This window comes from Hylobates moloch, unplaced genomic scaffold, assembly GCF_009828535.3.
Source record: "Hylobates moloch isolate HMO894 unplaced genomic scaffold, HMol_V3 SCAFFOLD_14, whole genome shotgun sequence".
NCBI classification, from domain to species: Eukaryota; Metazoa; Chordata; class Mammalia; order Primates; family Hylobatidae; genus Hylobates; species Hylobates moloch.
This window is the reverse complement of record NW_026652289.1, coordinates 78,946,782-78,969,153: the sequence shown is the minus strand read 5'-3', so window position 1 is coordinate 78,969,153 and position 22,372 is coordinate 78,946,782. Positions and strand designations below refer to the sequence as shown.

General features: G+C 38.2%; 1 protein-coding gene and 1 pseudogene across 1 annotated transcript in view; one reads left to right on the top strand and one right to left on the bottom strand.

The window, feature by feature from the left end:
• Positions 1-1,278: 1,278 nt before the first annotated feature.
• DPH6 (diphthamine biosynthesis 6) overlaps positions 1,279-22,372 on the bottom strand; it is a 227,167-nt gene continuing 206,073 nt past the window's right edge. Inside the window, exon 10 of the mRNA XM_058427422.1 lies at positions 1,279-1,346. The gene's annotated coding sequence lies outside the window, so the exon portion shown is untranslated. The remainder of the gene's footprint in view (positions 1,347-22,372) is intronic.
• LOC116481616 (large ribosomal subunit protein uL4-like) lies at positions 6,874-8,247 on the top strand (annotated as a pseudogene).

Here is a 22,372-nt window from a genome sequence, read left to right as displayed (position 1 = left end):
CTCCCCTACCTTTTCACAAAAAGGCCAAAACCCCACAGGAAATGTGAGCACTGACATTTTCTACCAAGGATCAAAAACTGACTATTTGCCAGAAATTGAAAACGATATAGCTAAAACAGTAAATACACAGTAATGTGTTGAAAGAAATAGGCTGCTGGACTGGTCAGTGACACAATCCATCATTTCTATTTTAACTTCTGATGGATAGAAAGGTTAAAAAAATGTATGTTTGGATTGGCAGATTTCCATGCAAATATAATGACAACCAAACAAATACTAGAGAATTTTTTGCATTAATTTACAGATTATGCCCCAAAGATTTACAGTAAACACTGTGTTTTAATGACAAGTTTGATTATATATTTCTACTTGATTTCCAGGCAGTTAAAAGCTAGCTTAAGGGCCATCTAGAAGGCATGATTTCTTTGCTTTCTACAAAATGCTAAAGCTCCTTTATCATTCCGTATTCAGCCATGAACTCAGCTGCACAAGCCAAATGTAAAGATTTTATGGGCCAATCTATCATGCGAATACGTGAACAAGAATACAAGCCTACTCATGCAGACACTAAGGGTGATTTCCATTTTTATGAATGAAAAAGAACCCTGCATAAACATTCTTTATTTAAAGTTTTAAATGAAGAAAGATGCAAAACAAAATGGAAGTATTTTGTTTTATATGTCAATATCTTGTAAGAGGGGCAAAGTAAGGAATCTGGCTCACATGATTCCCAAGACAGCAATATCTCCTTTGCATTAAGTACATAAATGAGATTTATGGCCACTGACCTAATCTTAGATGCCAAAATGTACAGCAGGAACAGCTTTCTGAAAAACTTAATTTAAAATTATGGTGTTAGCAAAAGTACTTTAGGAAGCAGACAACCTACCCTGCATACATACACATATGCGTCTGAGACCTGACTATAGAAAGGAGCCTTGGTTATTTGCATAAAGCTTTAGAATACATTTCTGACACACTTCAAATCCACAGGTTTTACTTTTTCTCTCTACAACCTTGATGTTTTTGAATTTCTAAATAAATACATATCACCAGACAGTCAATGCTAATCATTAAACATCATTTAATACCAGACATTTATAGATTCAGGTTTTGGGAAGAATAAACATAAAGAAAAATAAATAAACCTGTTAATTTATTTTCTGTTTTCAAAAGCAATTTTCTTACTCACTAAATACTAACTAAATTAGCACCTTGGAGAAAAGAAAAGGCTTAAGCAGCTGCATGTAACATGCTTTCTCCACTGAATGAGAGAAACGTGGCTCAGATGCTGCTAGTCCACTGGTAACTGGTGGGAGGTTTTCTTGAATACATTGGTTTTTGACCTTGAAGAGTAAGATAAAATAAAGAAAACAGTAAATGAGACCTATAATGACAGATGTCAAATAAACACTTTCCTAATATAGTCCCATAAAACAGGATTCCTGGAAAAAATAACAGCCTGTAGAATGAAAAGTCAAGTTAAGGAAATATGTCCCTTCCTTTATCACTGGGTTTTAATAAGTGAACTATGCATAGTTAGAGAAGGTAAACATACAGTAACAAATGCTGTTTAAATGATCTCAAAGTTCAAGAGTTTTTACATTCAAATATAGATTTGAAGCATTTAAATGTACATTTCAGGTATACATAAATCTATCATCTCCCTGAAACAGATAAATCACGCTACTACATAACATGTACATAGGGCTAAAAAGATTTTTAGAGTACCATTGAAAATTTGAAATTAAAATGCAGGATTTAGAAGAACACTGGGTGCTATAAGTTATTGGAAGATTTAATTTTAAATTCCTATCTTTGTTTGGGTTGTCCCAAAAGAGAGTCTAACATTTGAACTTGGATGTTGGTAATTTTTCTGAAAGATGAATCCCAGAAAGCAGAGTGAGAAGAATGAGACAGGGAAGGAAAAGTCAATAATGCTATTGAGTTGTTTAATGATCTGGGCAGCCAAGGATCAATTCTACTGGGGATTTTCTGAGGAACTCTGTAGAATGTGCCCTAAAATTGTTCATCCGAAGGATGTCAGGTTGGTGCCTTTATTCTCAATATCCTGTCTTGTCTCCATTATTGAGGGTTCCTGCAGGTGGTGGCAAGTCCCTCACCCTTCCAATCTTCCCTGACACAAGAGCTGAGGGAGCGCCTTTGGCTTCAGAGAAAGCCTTGAGGCAGAAGAATGGAGAAATGTACGCCCAGAGCTTTTGGTAGAGCACTGTCAGTGTGTCCAAAACTGTTTGGCACCACTGTAGTTGTGACCATAGATAGGACAACAGCACACGATGGGAGTACCAAAATCCTGTGCTCCAGATGCCAAGTCAGCTACAAAAACTCCTTACATTACTTCGAATCAGCTCCTAGGATGGAAATTGATAAGACTCTTCATAAACATAAAGTTTTTGTATTCTATTCCTAAATTTTAAAATACCAGAAAATAATTTATAAAAATAATTCACATGTTCATATAAACAATCCAATATCATTTCCAATTATCATATTTTTGGTGTGTGAGTGTATGTGGGTTTTCAGAAGAAATTAATGAAAAAATTAGGCAAAAGGATAAATTTGAAAGTTAAAAGAAAAAATGAGCCAATGATGCTAAAAGAAAGAAAAAATATTTATGACAACCAATTTTCACATTGCATCTGCACTACAAAATGAATTAAATGGAAAGTAATATAATTTGATCAGTTTTATTCCTTTTTATCTCAATAAAGAACAATCTGGCTTGGATTAGTTTCACATTTTTCAACTGGTTGTTTTGGCATCATGAACACATTGTCTTAATTGTACTTTTTAAAAGGCCATATATTATTGCAGTTAAAATTGCTCAGGCCTTGGGGTCAGATGCCTATGTTTGAATTCCCACTCTGCAACTTACCAGGTGCAAAATGGTGACAAGGACAGTACTTAGTATTATTCAATAATTGGTAATTTAGAATTACATTATATAAAACATATGGAGCCCTCAAAAGAGTGTCTATCTCAAAGTAGATGCTCAGTACTATTAGTGACGATAATTATTGTTAATGTTATTGTTAAATTAGGAAGTAAGGAGTCACACTAAGTAAGTTTGTAATTGTATATGCATGCACGTACAATTACACTACAAAGCAATAAAGGAGATAAAGAAAATATAACTGATTCAAATATACACTATCTTGTAGAAGGGGAGTCAAAGATTTCCAGATGGGGGGTGAAGTTTCATTTCAGTCCTCTTCCTTTGTTAAAGAAAGGATGTTACCCTCATACAGTTCACTTCAAATGAGCAGTTATCCATACACAGCTTGTGTGAGGATGTCAAATAAGAAGGAAAAAGATTAGCGAGCAGAATAAGAAATGGGGAATCAGGAAGCTAAAAAAAAACCTGAAATTGAATAAGTTAAGTGCAATTTAAATTTAGTGAAACTAAAGCATAAAAAAGTGAGCAGTTTATCCATTAATGAAAAAGACCAATATCTGAGAATGGCTAACAGATTGATATTGGTGATGTAATGTGGCCAATGACCATGTAAAATAACAGAAGTCACAGAGCAATGATATGAATACTTGGTATCTTGCAATCATGCAAAGGAGCAAAAGTATTATACTACAAAAGGCATACAGTTAGGCTATGAATTGCTCAAAGAAAAGGGAAAAATATCATATAGCCATTATAGGAAGAAAAGACAAAGTAAAAAAGCATCAATTAAAATACTCCAGTAGGAAAAAGGTTGATCATGCAATGTCAGGCCATCATTAGAAAGTAATAGGCTAGCACAATTAATAAATGATTCCAATTACATAAATTAGTTAATACATAAATTAATAACCTTGTCCAAAACTGGCCAAAGTAACATACATGATGAAACTTAAAGCACTGAGCATACCTGTAAGAAATTAAACTTATATTCATTCTAGGTTAAATTTGTTATTGCATATTACACTGTGGGTGGGAGTGTAAATTAGGTCAACCATTGTGGAAGACAGTGTGGTGATTCCTCAAAGACCTAGAGGCAGAAATATTGTTTGACCCAGCAGTCCCATTACCGAGTATATACCTGAAGGAATATAAATTATTCTATTATAAAGATACATACACCCATAGGTTCACTGCAGCACTATTCACAATAGCAAAGACATGGAATCAACCTAAATGCCCATCAGTGATAGACCGGATAAAGAAAATGTGGTACATATACCTCATGGAATACTATGCGGCCATAAAGAAGAACAAGATCTTGTCCTTTGCAGGGACATGGATGGAGTTGGAAGCCATTATCCAGCAAACTAACATAGGAACAGAAAACCAAACACAGATCTAAATACTATAGGGATCTAATGGGCACCAAACAGGCCACGGATGTCCATTTTTAATTTTTCAAAGTCCTCTAAATTTGTATTTAAAAATGGAAGAGGGAAGGATACTTACATAAGATTCTGCCAATTTCAGGTCAAAAAGAAACATTTTTTAAAAAAGGTAAAAATGATCTAGATACCTTAAAGATCAACTTGCATCAATTAATTCTAATACCCTTGAATTTCTAATTAAGTTTGGTTTAAAATAGATACATACACAAAAATATAGCTTGAAGATAAACTTGTATATTATGATAGCAAAATAAAGTACATTTTCTTCTAGTTTTTCAAAGTCATTTCTTTTTTTCTTTACTTCAACTTTTATTTTAAGTTCAGGGGTAAATGTGCAGGATGTGCAGGTTTGTAACATAGGTAAATGTGTGCCATGGTGGTTTGCTGCACAGATCATCCCATCACCTAGGTATTAAGTGCTGCATCCATTAGGTATTCTTCCTAATGCTTTCCCTACCCCTACCCCATGCCCCCAATAGGCCCATGTGTGTGTTGTTCCCTACCACGTGTCCATGTGTTCTCATCATTCAGCTCCCACTTACAAAGAAGAACATGCAGTGTTTGGTTTTTCTGTTCCTATGTTAGTTTGCTGAGGATAGTGGCTTCCAACACCATCCATGTCCCTGCAAAGGAAAAGATTTTGTTCTTTTTTTATGGCTGCACAGTATTCCACGGTGTATATATGCCAGATTTTCTTTATCCAGTCTTTCACTGATGGGCATTCAGGCTGATTTCATGTCTTTGCTATTGTGAATTGTGCTGCAATGAACCTATGTGTGCATGTATCTTTATAATAATTTATATTCCTTTGCGTATAAACTCAGTAATGGGATTGCTGGATCAAATGGTATTTCTGCCTCTAGGTCTTTGAGAATTGCCACACCATATTCAACAATGGTTGAACTAATTTACATTCTCACCAACAGTGTAAAAGCATTCCTTTTTCTCCACAACCTTGCCAGTATCTCTTGTTTTTTGACTTTTTAATAATAACCATTCTGAATGGCATGTTATTTCATTGTGGTTTTGATTTGCATTTCTCTAATGATCAATGATGTTGAGCTTTTTTACATGTTTGTTGGCTGCATGTATGCCTTTTTTTGATAAGTGTCTGTTCATGTCCTTTGCCCATTTTTTAATGGGGTTATTTACTTCCTGTAAATTTAAGTTCCTTGTAGACTCTGTATATTCGGCCTTTGTCAGATGAATAGATTGCAAAAATTTTCTCCCATTCTGTAGGTTGTCTGTTTACTTTGTTCATAGTTTTTTTATTTTTTATTTTATTTTATTTTTCTGCTATGCTCTTTGGTTTAATTAGATCCCATTTGTCAATTTTTGCTTTTGGCACCTTTGTCATAAAATCTTTGCTTGGCCAGGTGCAGTGGCTCATGCTTGTAATCCCAGCACTTTGGGAGGCTGAGGTGGGCGGATCACGAGGTCAGGAGATCGAGACCACGGTGAAACCCCGTCTCTACTAAAAATACAAAAAAATTAGCTGGGCGTGGTGGCGGGCACCTGTAGTCCCAGCTACTCGGAGAGGCTGAGGCAGGAGAATGGCGTGAACCCGGGAGGCGGAGCTTGCAGTGAGCCGAGATCGTGCCACTGCACTCCAGCCTGGGTGACAGAGCGAGACTCCATCTCAAAAAAAAAAAAAAAAAAAAAAACTTTGCCCATGCCTATGTCCTGAATGATACTGCCTAGGTTTTCTTCAAGGGTTTTTATAGTTTTGGGTTTTGCATTTAAGTCATTAATCCATCTTGAGTTAGTTTTTGTACATGGTATAAGGAAGGGGTCCAGTTTCAATTTTCTGCATATGGCTAGCCAGTTCTCCCAGCATCATTTATTAAATAGAGAATGCTTTCCCCATTGCTTGTTTTTGCCAAAGATCAGATAGTTGTAGGTGTGTAGTCTTATTTCTGAGTTCTCTGTTCGATTCCATTGGTCTATGTGTCTGTTCTTGTACCAGTCCCATGCTGTTTTGGTTATTGTGGTCTTGTAGTATAGTTGGAAGTTGTATAGCACAATGCCTCCAGCTTTGTTCTTTTTGCTTATGATTGTCTTGGCTCTTTGGCCTCTTTTTTGGTTCCATATGAATTTTTAAATAGTTTCTTCTAATTCTGTGAAGAATGTCAATGGTAGTTTAATGGGAATAGCATTGAATCTATAAATTACTTTGGGTAGTATGACCAGTTCATGATATTGATTCTTCCTATCCATGAGCATTGAATCTTTATCCATTTGTGTCCTCTCTGATTCCTTTGAGCAGTAGTTTCTAGTTTTTCTTGAAGAGATTCTTCACTTCCCTTGCTAGCTGTATTTCAAGGTATTTTATTCTTTTTGTAGCAATTGTGAATGGGAATTGATTCATGATTTAACTCTCTGCTTGCCTGTTGTTGGTGTATAGGAATGTCAGCAATTTTTGCACACTGATTTTATATCCTAAGACTTTGCTGAAGTTGCTTATCAGCTTAAGAAGCTTTTGGCTTTTTTTTTCCTGTGGCAGCATCCGGGCTGAAAGTAGCATGGCTGTGTCATCTCTCCGCCATGGCGTGTGCTCGCCCACTGATATCGATGTAGTCCGAAAAGGGGGAGTCATCTGGCAAAAATGTCACTTTGCCTGCTGTATTCAAGGCTCCTATTCGACCAGATATTGTGAATTTTGTTCACACCAACTTGTGCAAAAACAACAGACAGCCCTACGCTGTCAGTGAATTAGCAGGTCATCAGACCAGTGCTGAGTCTTGGGGTACTGGCAGAGCTGTGGCTTGAATTCCCAGAGTTCGAGGTGGTGGGACTCACTGCTCTGGCCAGGGTGCTTTTGGAAACATGTGTCGTGGAGGCCGAATGTTTGCACCAACCAAAACCTGGTGCCGTTGGCATCATAGAGTGAACACAACCCGAAAACGATATGCCATCTGTTCTGCCCTGGCTGCCTCAGCCCTATCAGCACTGGTCATGTCTAAAGGTCATCGTATTGAGGAAGTTCCTGAACTTCCTTTGGTAGTCGAAGATAAAGTTGAAGGCTACAAGAAGACCAAGGAAGCTGTTTTGCTCCTTAAGAAACTTAAAGCCTGGAATGATATCAAAAAGGTCTATGCCTCTCAGCGAATGAGAGCTGGCAAAGGCAAAATGAGAAACCGTCGCCGTATCCAGCGCAGAGGCCCGTGCATCATCTATAATGAGGATAATGGTATGATCAAGGCCTTCAGAAACATCCCTGGAATTACTCTGCTTAATGTAAGCAAGCTGAACATTTTGAAGCTTGCTCCTGGTGGGCATGTGGGACGTTTCTGCATTTGGACTGAAAGTGCTTTCCGGAAGTTAGATGAATTGTATGGCACTTGGCATAAAGCCGCTTCTCTCAAGAGTAACTACAATCTTCCCATTCACAAGACGATTAATACAGATCTTAGCAGAATCTTGAAAAGCCCAGAGGTCCAAAGAGCCCTTCGAGCACCACGCAAGAAGATTCATCGCACAGTCCTAAAGAAGAACCTACTGAAAAACTTGAGAATCATGTTGAAGCTAAACCCATATGCAAAGACCATGCGCTGCAACACCATTCTTCGCCAGGCCAGGAATCACAAGCTCCGGATGGATAAGGCAGCTGCTGCAGCAGCAGCACTAGAAGCCAAATCAGAGAAGGTGGCGGTTGCAGGCAAGAAGCCTGTGGTAGGGAAGAAAGGAAAGAAGGCTGCTGTTGGTGTTAAGAAGCAGAAGAAGCCTCTGGTGAGAAAAAAGGAAGCAGCTACCAAGAAACCAGCCCCTGAAAAGAAGCCTGCAGAAAAGAAACCTACTACAGAGGAAAAGAAGCCTGCTGCATAAACTCTTAAATTTGATTATTCCATAAAGGTCAAATCATTTCGGACAGCTTCTTTTGAATAAAGACCTGATTATACAGGCAAAAAAAAAAAAAAAAAGAAGCTTTTGGGCTGAGATGATGGGGTTTTCTAGATATAGGATTATGTCATCTGCAAACAAAGATAATTTGACTTCTTCTCTTCCTATTTGAACACCCTTTAATTCTTTCTCTTACCTGATTTCCCTGGCCAGAAGTTTCAATACTATGTTGAACAGGAGTGGTGAGACGGGGCATCATTGTGTTATGCTGGTTTTCAAAGGGAATGTTTCCAGATTTGCCCATTCAATATGATATTGGTTGTGGGTTTATCATGTATGACTCTTATTATTATTTTGAGGTATATTCCTTCAATACCTAGTTTATTGAGTTTTTAACATGAAGAGATGTTGAATTTTATTGAAGGCCCTTTTTGTACTATTGAGATAATCATGTGGTTTTGTCTTTAGTTCTGTTTATGTGATAAATCACATTTACTGATTTGTACGTGTTGAATCAAACTTGCATCCCGGGATGAAGCCAACTCGATCATGGTGGATAAACTTTTGATGTGCTGCTGGGTTTGGGTTGCCAGTATTTAATTCAGGATTTTTGCATTGATGTTCATCAAGGATATTGGCCTGAGGTTTTTGTTGTTGTTGTATCTCTCCCAGGTTTTGGTATAAGGATGATGCTGACCTCACAGAATGAGTTAGAAAGGAGACCCTCCTTTTCAATTTTTTGGAATAGTTTCAGCAGAAATGGTATCAGCTCTTCTTCGTACCTCTGGTAGAATTCAGCTGTGAATTCATATGGACATGGGATTTTTTGGGTTGGTAGGCTACTTATTACTGCCTTAATTTCAAAACTCATTATTGGTCTATTCAGAGAATCAATTTTTTTTCTGGTTCAGTTTTGGAAGGGTGTATGTTCGGGAATTTATCTATTTTTTTAGATTTTCTAGTTTATGTTCATAGAGGTATTTATATTATTCTCTGATGGTTGTTTGTATTTCTGTGGGGTGAGTGGTGATATCCCCCTTATCATTTCTGATTTTGTTTGTTTCATTCTTCTTTCTTTTCTTCTTTATTAGTCTAGCTAGTGATCTAAATATTTTATTAATTAAAAAAAATCTTCTAGATTCGTTGATTTTTTTGAAGGGTTTTGTGTCTCTATCTCCTTCAGTTAAGCTCTGATTTTAGTTATTTCTTGTCTTCTGCTAGCTTTGGGGTTTGTTTGCACTTGATTCTCTTTTTTTTGTGATGTTAGGTTGTTAACCTGAGATGTTTCTAGCTATTTGATGTAGGCATTTAGTGTAATAATATAAAATTCTGATAGGAACAGCTCAAGTCTACAGCTCCCAGTGTGAGCGACGCAGAAGACGGGTGATTTCTGCATTTCTAACTGAGGTACCGGGTTCATCTCACTGGGGAGTGTCAGAAAGTGGGTGCAGGACAGTGGGTGCAGTGCACCGAGCCTGAGCCGAAGCAGGGTGAGGCATTGCCTCACCTGGGAAGCACAAGGGGTCAGGGAATTCCCTTTCATAGCCAAGCAAAGCTGTGACAGAAGGCACCTGGAAAATCGGGTCACTCCCACCCTAGTACTGCTCTTTTCCAATGGTCTTAGCAAATGGCACATCAGGAGATTATATCCTGAGCCTGGCTCGGAGGGTCCCATGCCCACAGAGCCTGGCTCATTGCTAGCACAGCAGTCTGAGATCAAACTGCAAGGCGGCAGCGAGGCTGGGGGAGGGGAACCCGCCATTGCTGAGGCTTGAGTAGGTAAACAAATTGGCCGGGAAGCTTGAACTGGGTGGAGCCCACCGCAGCTCAAAGAGGCCTGCCTGCCTCTGTAGACTCTACCTTTGGGGGAAGGGCATAGCCAAACAAAAGGCAGCAGAAACCTCTGCAGACTTAAATGTCCTTGTCTGACAGCTTTGAAGAGAGTAGTGGTTCTCCCAGCACAGAGTTTGAGATCTGAGAACGGACAGACTGCCTCCTCAAGTGGGTCCCTGACCCCTGAGTAGCCTATCTGGGAGGCACCCCCAGTAGGGGCAGACTGACACCTCACACGGCCGGGTACTCCTCTGAGACGAAACCTCCAGAGGAACGATAAGACAGCAACATTTGCTGTTCAGCAACATTCGCTGTTCTGCAGCATCCACTGCTGATACCCAGGCAAACAGGGTCTGGAGTGGACCTCCAGCAAACTCCAACAGACCTGCAGCTGAGGGTCCTGACTGTTAAAAGGAAAATTAACAAACAGAAAGGACATCCACACCAAAACCCCATCTGTACGTCACCATCATAAAAGACCAAAGGTAGATAAAACCACAAAGATGGGGAAAAACCAGAGGAGAAAAACTGGAAACTCTAAAAATCAGAGCACCTCTCCTCCTCCAAAGGAAAGCAGTTCCTCACCAGCAACAGAACAAAGAAGGATGGAGAATGACTTTGAAGCGTGGGGAGAAGAAGGCTTCAGAAGATCAAACTACTCCGAGCTAAAGGAGGAAGTTTGATCCCATCACAAGGAAGTTAAAAACCTTGAAAAAAGATTAGACCAATGGCTAACAGAATAACCAATGAAGGGAAGTCCTTAAAGGACCCGATGGAGCTGAAAACCATGGCACAAGAACGATGTGATGAATGCACAAGCTTCAGTAGCCGATTCGATCAACTGGAAGAAATGGTATCAGTGATTGAATATCAAATGAATGAAATGAAGCAGGAAGAGAAGTTTAGAGAAAAAAGAATAAAAAGAAATGAACAAAGCCTCCAAGAAATATGGGACTATGTGAAAACACGAAATCTACGTCTGATTGGTGTACCTGAAAGTGACGGGGAGAATGGAACCCAGTTGGAAAACACTCTGCAGGATATTACCCAGGAGAACTTCCCCAACCTAGCAAGGCAGGTCAACATTCAACTTCAGGAAATAGAGAGAAGGCCACAAAGATACTCCTCAAGAAGAGCAACCCCAAAACATATAATTGTAAGATTCACCAAAGTTGAAATGAAGGAAAAAATGTTAAGGGCAGCCAGGGAGAAAGGTCGAGTTACCCACAAGGGGAAGCCCATCAGACTAACAGCTGATCTCTCGGCAGAAACTCTACAAGCCAGAAGAGAGTGGGGGCCAATATTCAACATTCTTAAAGAAAGAATTTTCAACCCAGAATTTCATATCCAGCCAAACTAAACTTCATAAGTGAAGGAGAAATAAAATCCTTTACAGAGAAGCAAATGCTGAGAGATTTTGTCACCACCAGGCCTGCCCTAAAAGATCTCCTGAAGGAAGCACTACACATGGCAAGGAACAACTGGTACCAGCCACTGCAAAAACACGCCAAATTGTAAAGACCATCAAGGCTAGGAAGAAATTGCATCAACTAACGAGCAAAATAACCAGCTAACATCATAATGACAGGATCAAATTCACACATAACAATATTAATCTTAAATGTAAATGGGCTAAATGCTCCAATTAGAAGACACTGACTGGCAAATTAGATAAAGAGTCAAGACCCATCAGGGTGCTGTATTCAGGAAACCCATCTCACGTGCAGAGACACACATAGGCTCAAATAAAGGGATGGAGGAAGATCTACCAAGCAAATGAAAACAAAAAAAGGCAGGGGTTGCAATCCCAGTCTCTGATAAAACAGACTTTAAACCAACAAAGATCAAAAGAGACAAAGAAGGCCAGCACAGAATGGTAAAGGGATGCATTCAACAAGAAGAGCTAACTATACTAAATATATATGCAATACAGGAGCACCCAGATTCATAAAGCAAGTCCTTAGAGACCTACAAAGAGATTTAAACTCCCACACAATAATAATGGGAGATGTTAACACCCCACTGTCAACATTAGACAAATCAATGAGACAGAAAGTTAACAAGGATATCCAGGAATTGAATTCAGCTCTGCACCAAGCGGACCTAATAGACATCTACAGAACTCTCCACCCCAAATCAACAGAATATACATTTTTTTCAGCACCACACCACACCTATTCCAAAATTGACCACATAGTTGGAAGTAAAGCTCTCCTCAGCAAATGTAAAAGAACAGAAATTATAACAAACTGTCTCTCAGACCACAGTGCAATCAAACTAGAACTCAGGATTAAGACACTCACTCAAAACCACTCAGCTTCATGGAAACTGAACAACCTGCTCCTGAATGACTACTGGGTACATAACGAAATGAAGGCAGAAATAAAGATGTTCTTTGAAACCAAGGAGAACAAAGACACAACATACCAGAATCTCTGGGACACATTCAAAGCAGCGTGTAGAGGGAAATTTATAGCACTAAATGCCCACAAGAGAAAGCAGGAAAGATCTAAAATTCACACCCTAACATCACAATTAAAAGAACTAGAGAAGCAAGAGAAACACATTGAAAAGCTAGCAGAAGGCAAGAAATAACTAAAATCAGAGCAGAATTGAAGGAAATAGAGAAACAAAAAACCCTTCAAAAAAATCAAGGAATCCAGGAGGTGGTTTTTTTTTTTTTGAAAATATCAACAAAATTGATAGACTGCTAGCAAGACTAATAAAGAAGAAAAGAGAGAAGAATCAAATAGAAGCAATAAAAAATGATAAAGGTGATATCACCATCCATCCCACAGAAATACAAACTACAATCAGAGAATACTATAAACACCTTTACTCAAATAAACTAGAAATTCTAGAAGAAATGGATAAATTCCTCGACACATACACCCTCCCAAGACTAAACCAGGAAGAAGTTGAATCTCTGAATAGACCAATAACAGGCTCTGAAATTGAGGCAATAATTAATAGCTTACCAACCAAAAAAAGTCCAGGACAAGACGGATTCACAGCTGAATTCTACCAGAGGTAAAAGGAGGAGCTAGTACCATTCCTTCTGAAACTATTCCAATCAACAGAAAAAGAGGGAATCCTCCCTAACTCATTTTATTAGGTCAGCATCATCCTGATACCAAAGCCTGGCAGAGACACAATAAAAAAAGAGAATTTTAGACCAATATCCCTGATGAACATTGATACAAAAATCCTCAATAAAATACTGGCAAACCGAATCCAGCAGCACATCAAAAAGCTTATCCACCATGATCAAGCGGGCTTCATCCCTGGGATGCAAGGCTGGTTCAACACACGCAAATCAATAAACATAATCCAGCATATAAGCAGAACCAACGACAAAAACCACATGATTATCTCAATAGATGCAGAAAAGGCCTTTGACAAAATTCAACAACCTTTCATGCTAAAAACTCTCAATAAATTAGGTATTGATGGGACGTATCTCAAAATAATAAGAGCTATCTATGACAAACCCACAGCTAATATCATACTGAATGGACAAAAACGGGAAGCATTCCCTTTGAAAACTGGCACAAGACAGGGATGCCCTCTGTCACCACTCCTATTCAACATAGTGTTGGAAGTTCTGGCCAGGGCAATTAGGTAGGAGAATGAAATAAAGGGCATTCAATTCGGAAAAGAGGAAGTCAAATTGTCCCTGTTTGCAGATGACATGATTGTATATCTAGAAAAGCCCACCGTCTCAGCCCAAAATCTCCTTAAGCTGATAAGCAGCTTCAGCAAAGTCTCAGGATACAAAATCAATGTGCAAAAATCACAAGCATTCTTGTACACCAATAACAGACAAACAGAGAGCCAAATCATGAGTGAACTCCCATTCACAATTGCTTCAAAGAGAATAAAATACCTAGGAGTCCAACTTATAAGGGATGTGAGGGACCTCTTCAAGGAGAACTACAAACCACTGCTCAATGAAATAAAAGAGGATACAAACAAATGGAAGAACATTCCATGCTCATGGATAGGAAGAATCAATATCGTGAAAATGGCCATACTGCCCAGGGTAATTTATAGATTCAATGCCATCCCCATCAAGCTACCAATGACTTTCTTCACAGAATTGGAAAAAACTACTTGAAAGTTCATATGGAACCAAAAAAGAGCCCGCATTGCCAAGTCAATCCTAAGCCAAAAGAACAAAGCTGAAGGCATCACGCTACCTGACTTCAAACTATACTACAAGGCTACAGTAACCAAAACAGCATGCTACTGGTACCAAAACAGCATGCTACTGGTACCAAAACAGAGATATAGACCAAGGGAACAGAACAGAGCCCTCAGAAATAATGCCACATATCTACAACCGTCTGATCTTTGACAAATCTGACAAAAACAAGAAATGGGGAAAGGATTCCCTATTGAATAAATGGTGCTGGGAAAACTGGCTAGCCATATGTAGAAAGCTGAAACTGGATCCCTTCCTTACACCTTATACAAAAATTAATTCAAGATAGATTAAAGACTTAAATGTTAGACCTAAAACCATAAAAACTCTAGAAGAAAACCTAGGCAATACCATTCAGGACATAGGCATGGGCAAGGACTTTATGTCTAAAACACCAAAAGCAATGGCAACAAAAGCCAAAATTGACAAAGGCATCTAATTAAACTAAAGAGCTTCTGCACAGTGAAAGAAATTACCATCAGAGTGAACAGGCAACCTACAGAATGGGAGAAAATTTTTGCAATCTACTCATCTGACAAAGGGCTAACATCCAGAATCTACAAATAACTCAAACAAATTTATAAGAAAAAAACAAACAACTCCATCAAAAAGAGGGCGAAGGATATGAACAGACACTTCTCAAAAGAAGACATTTATGCAGCCATCAGACACTGAAAAAATGCTCATCATCACTGGCCATCAGAGAAATGCAAATCAAAACCACAATGAGATATCATCTCACACCACTTAGAATGGTGACCATTAAAAAGTCAGGGAACAACAGGGGCTGGAGAGGATGTGGAGAAATAGGAACACTTTCACACTGTTGGTGGGACTGTAAACTAGTTCAACCATTGTGGAAGACAGTGTGGCGATTCCTCAGGGATCTAGAACTAGAAATACCATTTGACCCAGCCATCCCATTACTGGGTATATACCCAAAGGAATATAAATCATGCTGCCATAAAGATACATGCACATGTATGTTTATTGCAGCACTATTCACAATAGCAAAGACTTGGAACCAACTCAAATGTCCAACAATGATAGACTGGATTAAGAAAATGTGGCACACATACACCATGGAATACTATGCAGCCATAAAAAATGATGAGTTCATATCCTTTGTAGGGACATGGATGAAGGTGGAAACCATCATTCTCAGCAAGCTATCACAAGAACAAAAAACCAAACACTGCATGTTCTCACTCATAGGTGGGAATTGAACAATGAGAACACTTGGACACAGGAAGGGGAACATCACACACTGGGGCCTGTTGTGGGGTGGGGGTCCGGGGGAGGGATAGAATTAGCAGATATACCTAATGTAAATGACGTGTTAATGGGTGCAGCACACCAACATGGCACATGCATACATATGTAACAAACCTGCACATTGTGCATATGTACCCTAGAACTTAAAGTATAATAAAACAAATATATATATATATAAATTTCCCTCTTAACACTGTTTTAGCTGCATCCCAGAGATTCTGATACATTGTCTCTTTGTTCTCATTAGTTTCAAAGAACTTCTTCATTTCTGCCTTAAATTCATTATTATTCTTGTTGTTATTGTTATTATTATTATTTGAGATGGAGGTTCGCTCTGTCACCCAGGCTGGAGTGCAGTGGCGTGATCTCGACTCACTGCCACCTCTGCCTCCTGGATTCAAGCAATTCTCCTGCTTCAGCCTCCCGAGTAGCTGGGATTATAGGCATGTGCCACCACGCCTGGCTAATTTTTGTATTTTTAGTAGAAATAGAGTTTCATCATGTTGGCCAGGCTGGTCTTGAACTCCTAACTTCAGGTCATCTGCCTGCCTTGACCTCCCAAAGTGCTAGGATTACAGGTGTGAGCCATCATGTCCAGCCTAATTTCATTACTTATCCAAGAGTCATTCAGGAGCAGGTTGTGCAATATCCATGTAGTTGTGTGTGGTTTTGAGTAAATTTCTTAATCCCAAGTTCTAATTTGATTGTGCTGTGGTTGGAGAGACTGTTTGTTATGACTTCAGTTCTTTTGAATTTGCTGAGGGGTGTTTTACTTCCGATTATGTGATCCACTTTAGAGTAAGTGTTGTACAATACAATAAGATGTACATTCTGTTGTTTTTAGGTGAAGAGTTTTGTAGATATCTATCAAGTCCACTTAGTCCACAGCTGAGTTCAGGTCCTGGATATCATTGTTCATTTTCTGTCTCAATGATCTGTGTAATATTGTCAGTGGGGTGTTAAAGTCTCCCACTATTATTGTGTGGGAATCTGTCTCTTTTAAAGTCTCTAATAAATTGCTTTATGAATCTGGATGCCCCTTTGTTGGGTGCATATATGTTTAGCACAGTTAGATTTTCTCATTGAATCAAACCCTTTACCATTATGTAATGCCCTTCTTTGTGTTTTTTGATCTTTGTTGGTTTAAAGTCTGTTTTGTTAGAAACTAGGATTGCAACCCCTGAGTTTTTTGGTTTTCCATTTACTTGGTAAATTTTCCTCCATTCCTTTATTTTGAGCCTATTTGTGTTTTTGTAGGTGAGATGGATCTCTTGAAGACAGCACATTGATGGGTCTTGGCTGTTTGTCCAACTTGCCATTCTGTGTCTTTAAATTAGGGTATTTAGCCCATTTACATTTAAGGTTAGTATTGTTATGTATGAATTTGATCCTGTCATCATGATGCTAGCTGGTTATTTTGCAGGCTTGTTTATGTGGTTGCTTCATAGCGTCACTCGTCTGTGTACTTCAGTGTGTTTTTGTAGCGGCTGGTAAGAGTTTTTTCTTTCTGTATTTAATACATCCTTCAGGAGCTTTTGCAAGGCAAACCTGGTAGTGACAAATTCCCTTAGCATGTGTTTGTCTGAAAAGAATCTTATTTCTCCTTTGCTTATGAAGCTTAGTTTGGCTGGATATAAAATTCTGGGTTGGAAATTCTTTCCTGCAAGAATGTTGAACATTTGCCCCAATCTCTTCTGGCTTGTGGGGTTTCCACTGAGAGGTCTGCTGTTAGTTTGATGGGCTTCCCTTTGTAGGTGACCTGGCCTTTCTCTCTGGCTGCCCTTGACATTTTTTCTTTCATTTTGAACTTGGAGAATCTGATGATTATGTGTCTTGGGATTGATCTTCTCATGGAGTATCTTACTGTTGTTCTCTGCATTTCCTGAATTTGAATGTTGGCCTGTCTTCCTAGGTTGGGGAAGTTCTTCTGGAGGATATTGTGAAGTATATTTTCCAACTTGGTTCCATTCTCCCTGTCTTTTATGGGTACCCCGATCAGTAGTTAGTTTGGTCTCTTAACATAATTCCATAATTCTTGGAGGTTTTGTTCATTCCTTTTTATTCTTTTTTCTCTATTCTTATCTGCCTGTGTTATTTCAGAAAGATTGTCTTCAAACTCTGAGATTCTTTCCTCCACTCAGTCTATTCTGCTATTGATACTTGTGATTGCACTGTGTAGTTCTCATGTTGTTTTTCAGCTCCATCAGGTTGGTTATGTTCCTCTCCAGAATGGCTATTCTGGCTATCAGCTCCTGTATTGTTTTTTCATTATTCTTAGAAATGAAAGAATATTTCATGCTCTTTTAGCTCAGTTAAGTTTATTATTACCCACCTTCTGAAGCCTACTTCTATTAATTCAGCTATCTCAGCCTCAGCCCAGTTCTGTGCCCTTGCTGGAGTGGTGTTGCAGTCATTTGGAGAAGAGGTCCTCTGGCATTTTTAGTTTTCAGTGTTTTTGCATTGATTCTTTCTCATCTTTGTGGGCTTATTTTCCTTTGATCTTTGAGGTTGCTGATGTTAGAATGGTGCTTCATTGGGTCTTTTTTGTTGATGTTGTTTTTTTCTGTTTGTTTTTCTTTTAACAGTCAGGCTACTCTTCCACAGAGCTGCTGTGGTTTGCTGGGGTTCCACTCCAGACCCTACTTGCCTCGTTTTTCTTGTGCCTGGAGGCATCACCAGTGAAGGCTGAGAAACAGTAAAGGTGTCAGCCTCCTCCTTCCTCTGAAAGCTCTGTCCTGGGGGGTACTCACCTGTTGCTGTTCCAAACACGCCTGTAGGAGGTGGCTGGAGATCCCTTTTGGGAGGTCTCACCCAGTCAGTAGGAACAGGATCAGGGACCTGCTTAAAGAAGCAGCCTGGCTGCTTTTTGGTAGAGCAGGTGTGCTTCATTGGGGGGCACCCTTCCTTATCTGGACCATTTGTATTCTCGAAAGCCAGAAGGCTGGAATGGCTGAGTGGACCAAACTGCAGAGATGGTAGCTGCCCCTCCCCACAGGAACTCGGTCCCATCTCAGGCAGACTTCAGCCTGTTGCCATTGACTGGCTGGAATTCCAAGCCAGTGAGTCTTAACTTGTGAGGTGCTGTGGAAGTGGGGCCCTCAGAATGATGCTGCTTGGCTCCCTGGATTCACCCTCTTCCTAGGGATATGTATGGATGGATCTCTTGCCTTGCTGGAGATCCCGGGACCAGAATATGTATAACTCCTGGTTCTCTGTATGTGCCTGAGTGGCTGCTCTGCCAAGACTTCACACAGTTCTGTGTATCAGACGCAAGTCTCTGGTAGTGTGGGCTCACAAGGAGATCTCCTGATCTATGGGTTGCAAAGATCCATGGGAGAAGTGTGGTTTCCTGGGCAGGGCCACACAATCACTCACCGCTTCCCTTGGCTAGGGGTGGCGGTTCCTTTGGTTCCATGCTGCTCCTGGGTGGGCTGTTGTCCCACCCTGCTTTTCTTCATTCTCCGTAGGTTGAGTTGTTTGCTTAGTCAGTCCCAATGCAAGAACCTGGATATTTCAGTTGAAGGTGCTAAATTCACTGAAAGCTTTCATTCCTCTCTGATAGTGCCATGGACTGCAGCTGCTTCCAACTGGCCATGTTGGCCCCTCCAAAGTGGTTTCTAAGTGGGTTTTAAATTGGATTTTCATATCAAAACATAGTGTTGTTATTATATGGGTTTTCATAATAAGAAGATCAGAAAAAATGTTCAATATTTTCCTGTAAAACTAGCCAATAATTTAGAGAATTTAGAAAACTAAGGTAATTAATTTATCTTCATCAGGTCTGTTTTTCTTTATAATTTTAAGAGGAGGTTCATTAATTCATGGGTTATCTGATTTTATTCTTTAAGATATCGTCAAATGAGAACTCAGCTCTCTGTAGTAGTCCTGACACCTGGCTTTAATAATGATCAGTTCAAAGCTATTCTTTCTCATCTATACTTTTACCCACTTCTTCTTACCCTCACTGTGATTGCACTGAAGCAAATTCCAGATTTCATAGCGTTTCATCCATATATATTTCAGTAAGTAAAGCTAGGGAACTCTATTTCTTTTTGAATATACCTAGAATACCATTGTCACACTTAAAAATAATAATTCCTTAATATTATCAACTATCTAGTCAATGTTCACATCAATATTAGATGAAATACAACAAAATGTAAGATATCTTAACAAATAATACATTGCCAAGGCAAAACTCATATCTTATCTGTATTTGTGCCTTAATTCTTAAAATATATTTTTGTAATGAATTGAATATTGTTTTCATTTAAATTATTACCAGGTAAAGTTCTTAAATATCCAATATTATTTTATTTAAAATCCTTACTAAGCAATTCAGAATGATTTTGACTTTATGATTCCACATTCACCAATGAGTTATCTCTAGTATGTTCACTTTATTCTTAAATAATCACCATAATGTTTAGTTAGGGTACGTAGTTACATATACACACAAAGTAAAAAGAGATGATGTTGCTTCTATGAATACCACACAAAAGTCCATGATGTCTTTCTAGGTACATCATTGTCTTATTTCCTATTATATATTGCCTCATGATTCCGTAACTACTTTATAAATGTGGCAATGAATAGACTACTTTAGAAGATGATTCTTAGATAAAGAATTGATCCTTTAACAAGTTTAAAGGCTAACTTAACAAATATTTATTGAGTGCCTACTAAATGTTGGATTTGGTGACATTGTATATACTGTACTGTTAGCAGTCAATAAGAGAAAAATAATCTCTCATCAACTTTATAATGTAGTCTTGTAGAAAAACTGTAAAAATATGCCAAACAAGGCCCAAGTAAATCTAATTGAAAATCAGGAAATATGATATTTAAAGCACTATCTAACATTTGTTTCACATGTGAAAATATGATTTTACTAGGAAAAAAATGAGGAAGGCAGGAAGCTTTGCACATAGGAGGCCACTCAACTAACATCAATGGGACTAAACTGATTGACCTAGGTTTTCTCTGGATAAGCATTCATTACCCTTCATGTTTAGTAACAGTTACGTGTGTTTAAGGCAGGTTAAACAACTCGTAATTAAACCTGAAGTAGTCAATTAAGATAAGTTTGAAACACCAAGTCTACGTTTTGTTATAAAATGTCTTTTTTTTTTTTTCAGAAGTTTATGATTACCACTGATGATAAAGAGAAGCCAGACTAGAAAGAAAAAGGATTGGCAGGACATACATTAAGTTCAAAGAGGAAATGTGAATTGCTGATCCTAAATCCATTTAAAAATGTTCTCTGTCTTTAGAAAAATATTTGTTCCAAGCTGAAAGCCCCATTATACACAATAGAACTGACCCATAGCTTATAATCAGGCTTGGGTCAAAAGTCTTAACCAAAAATTCAAAATATACATAAATATATGACCTGAATAAGGAAAGTCTCCAGTTAAGTGCAAGCTGTGTTTAAAAAGCTCTCAGGAAAGACTCAATTACCATCCCTCGTTCTTTTAGGAAACCATTCAGGAGAGGCTTAAAAGGATGTTACAAAAAATGCTAGATTCCAAAAGGATTTTATATTCTCTCATTAGATCTTCAGTTAAATGACCAAATGACGGACATAAAATTGAATAAAAAAAAGAGTAAAATAGCATATGATATAATACATTGTATTTCCATGTTTGTGGACCACGGTTTAAATTATAAACAAAATAAAAAGTAGGTAACTGGACTCCATACTCTGTCTAACTGAATAACTCTATTCAGCTACAATGAAGGTAGAAAATTCTTCATTTATATATTAGGCCACAGTTAAAGAATGTGCAAAAATATAAGCGAATACTAGTTCCTATCTTAAACTAAATTTGAACTACCTTTGGACCTAATCCTGGGGAATTACTTTTTAAACAGTGGGGAATCATATTTCTAAAATGACTTTAATCCTCTTTGCCTTTGGGAAACTATTAGAGAAGACAGCCATTTTGGGGAGGAAAATGTTTTTTATGGTTGACTAGGAAAAAATATGGCATATATGTTAAAATACGGAATACAATTAATCAATGATGTTAAAATATGGAAAAAATAAAATCAGTAGAATATAGTATTATTATCCATATTTTATAGATGAGTGAACCAAGACAATAGAAGTTAGAAGATACGCCCAAAGTCACTTGACATGAAAGTGGAAGGCAGCCTCATTCACCTTCTATTTCTTGCTGTATGCAGATAAAATTAATTTGGAAATTAACCTTGTATCCAGAAACCTTATCGATCTCAGTATTAATTCTAAGAACATCTCTGTAGATTTGTTTTGCACTATTCATAGAGTCATAACTGCAAATAATGATAGTTTTATTTCTTCCTTTCCCTAATTTATACATTTATTTATTTTTCTTGCCCATTCCACTGGTTGAATACAAGCGGTCATTTCCATCATCTTTATCTTGTCTCTAAACTCAGATGAAAAGCTTTACCATCATTTTCCACCGACGCATAATGTTTGTTGTTATGTATTGCACACGATTATGTGTGGTTGTCTGTATTATTCTGTTAATATGGTAAGGTAATTGACTAATTTTCATGTGTTAAGTTAACCTTGCATCCCTAGAATAACCTAATTTGCATTTGATGTATTATTCATGTTATGTATCACCAGATACTATTGATAATTTTTTGTTTAAGATTTTTAAATCTATGTTCATGAATGAGGCTGATTTATAATGTTCCTACTTCTTCCTGGCATGATCAGGTTTTATTATTTCCAAGTATATTTTTACACTTAGAAACATGACTCTAATGCAAATATAGATTGAACATATATTCAACATCAGTAAAGACTGATCTCACCCACTGAGTAAAGCTGGTCCAAGACAATGTGAGAGAAGATATATA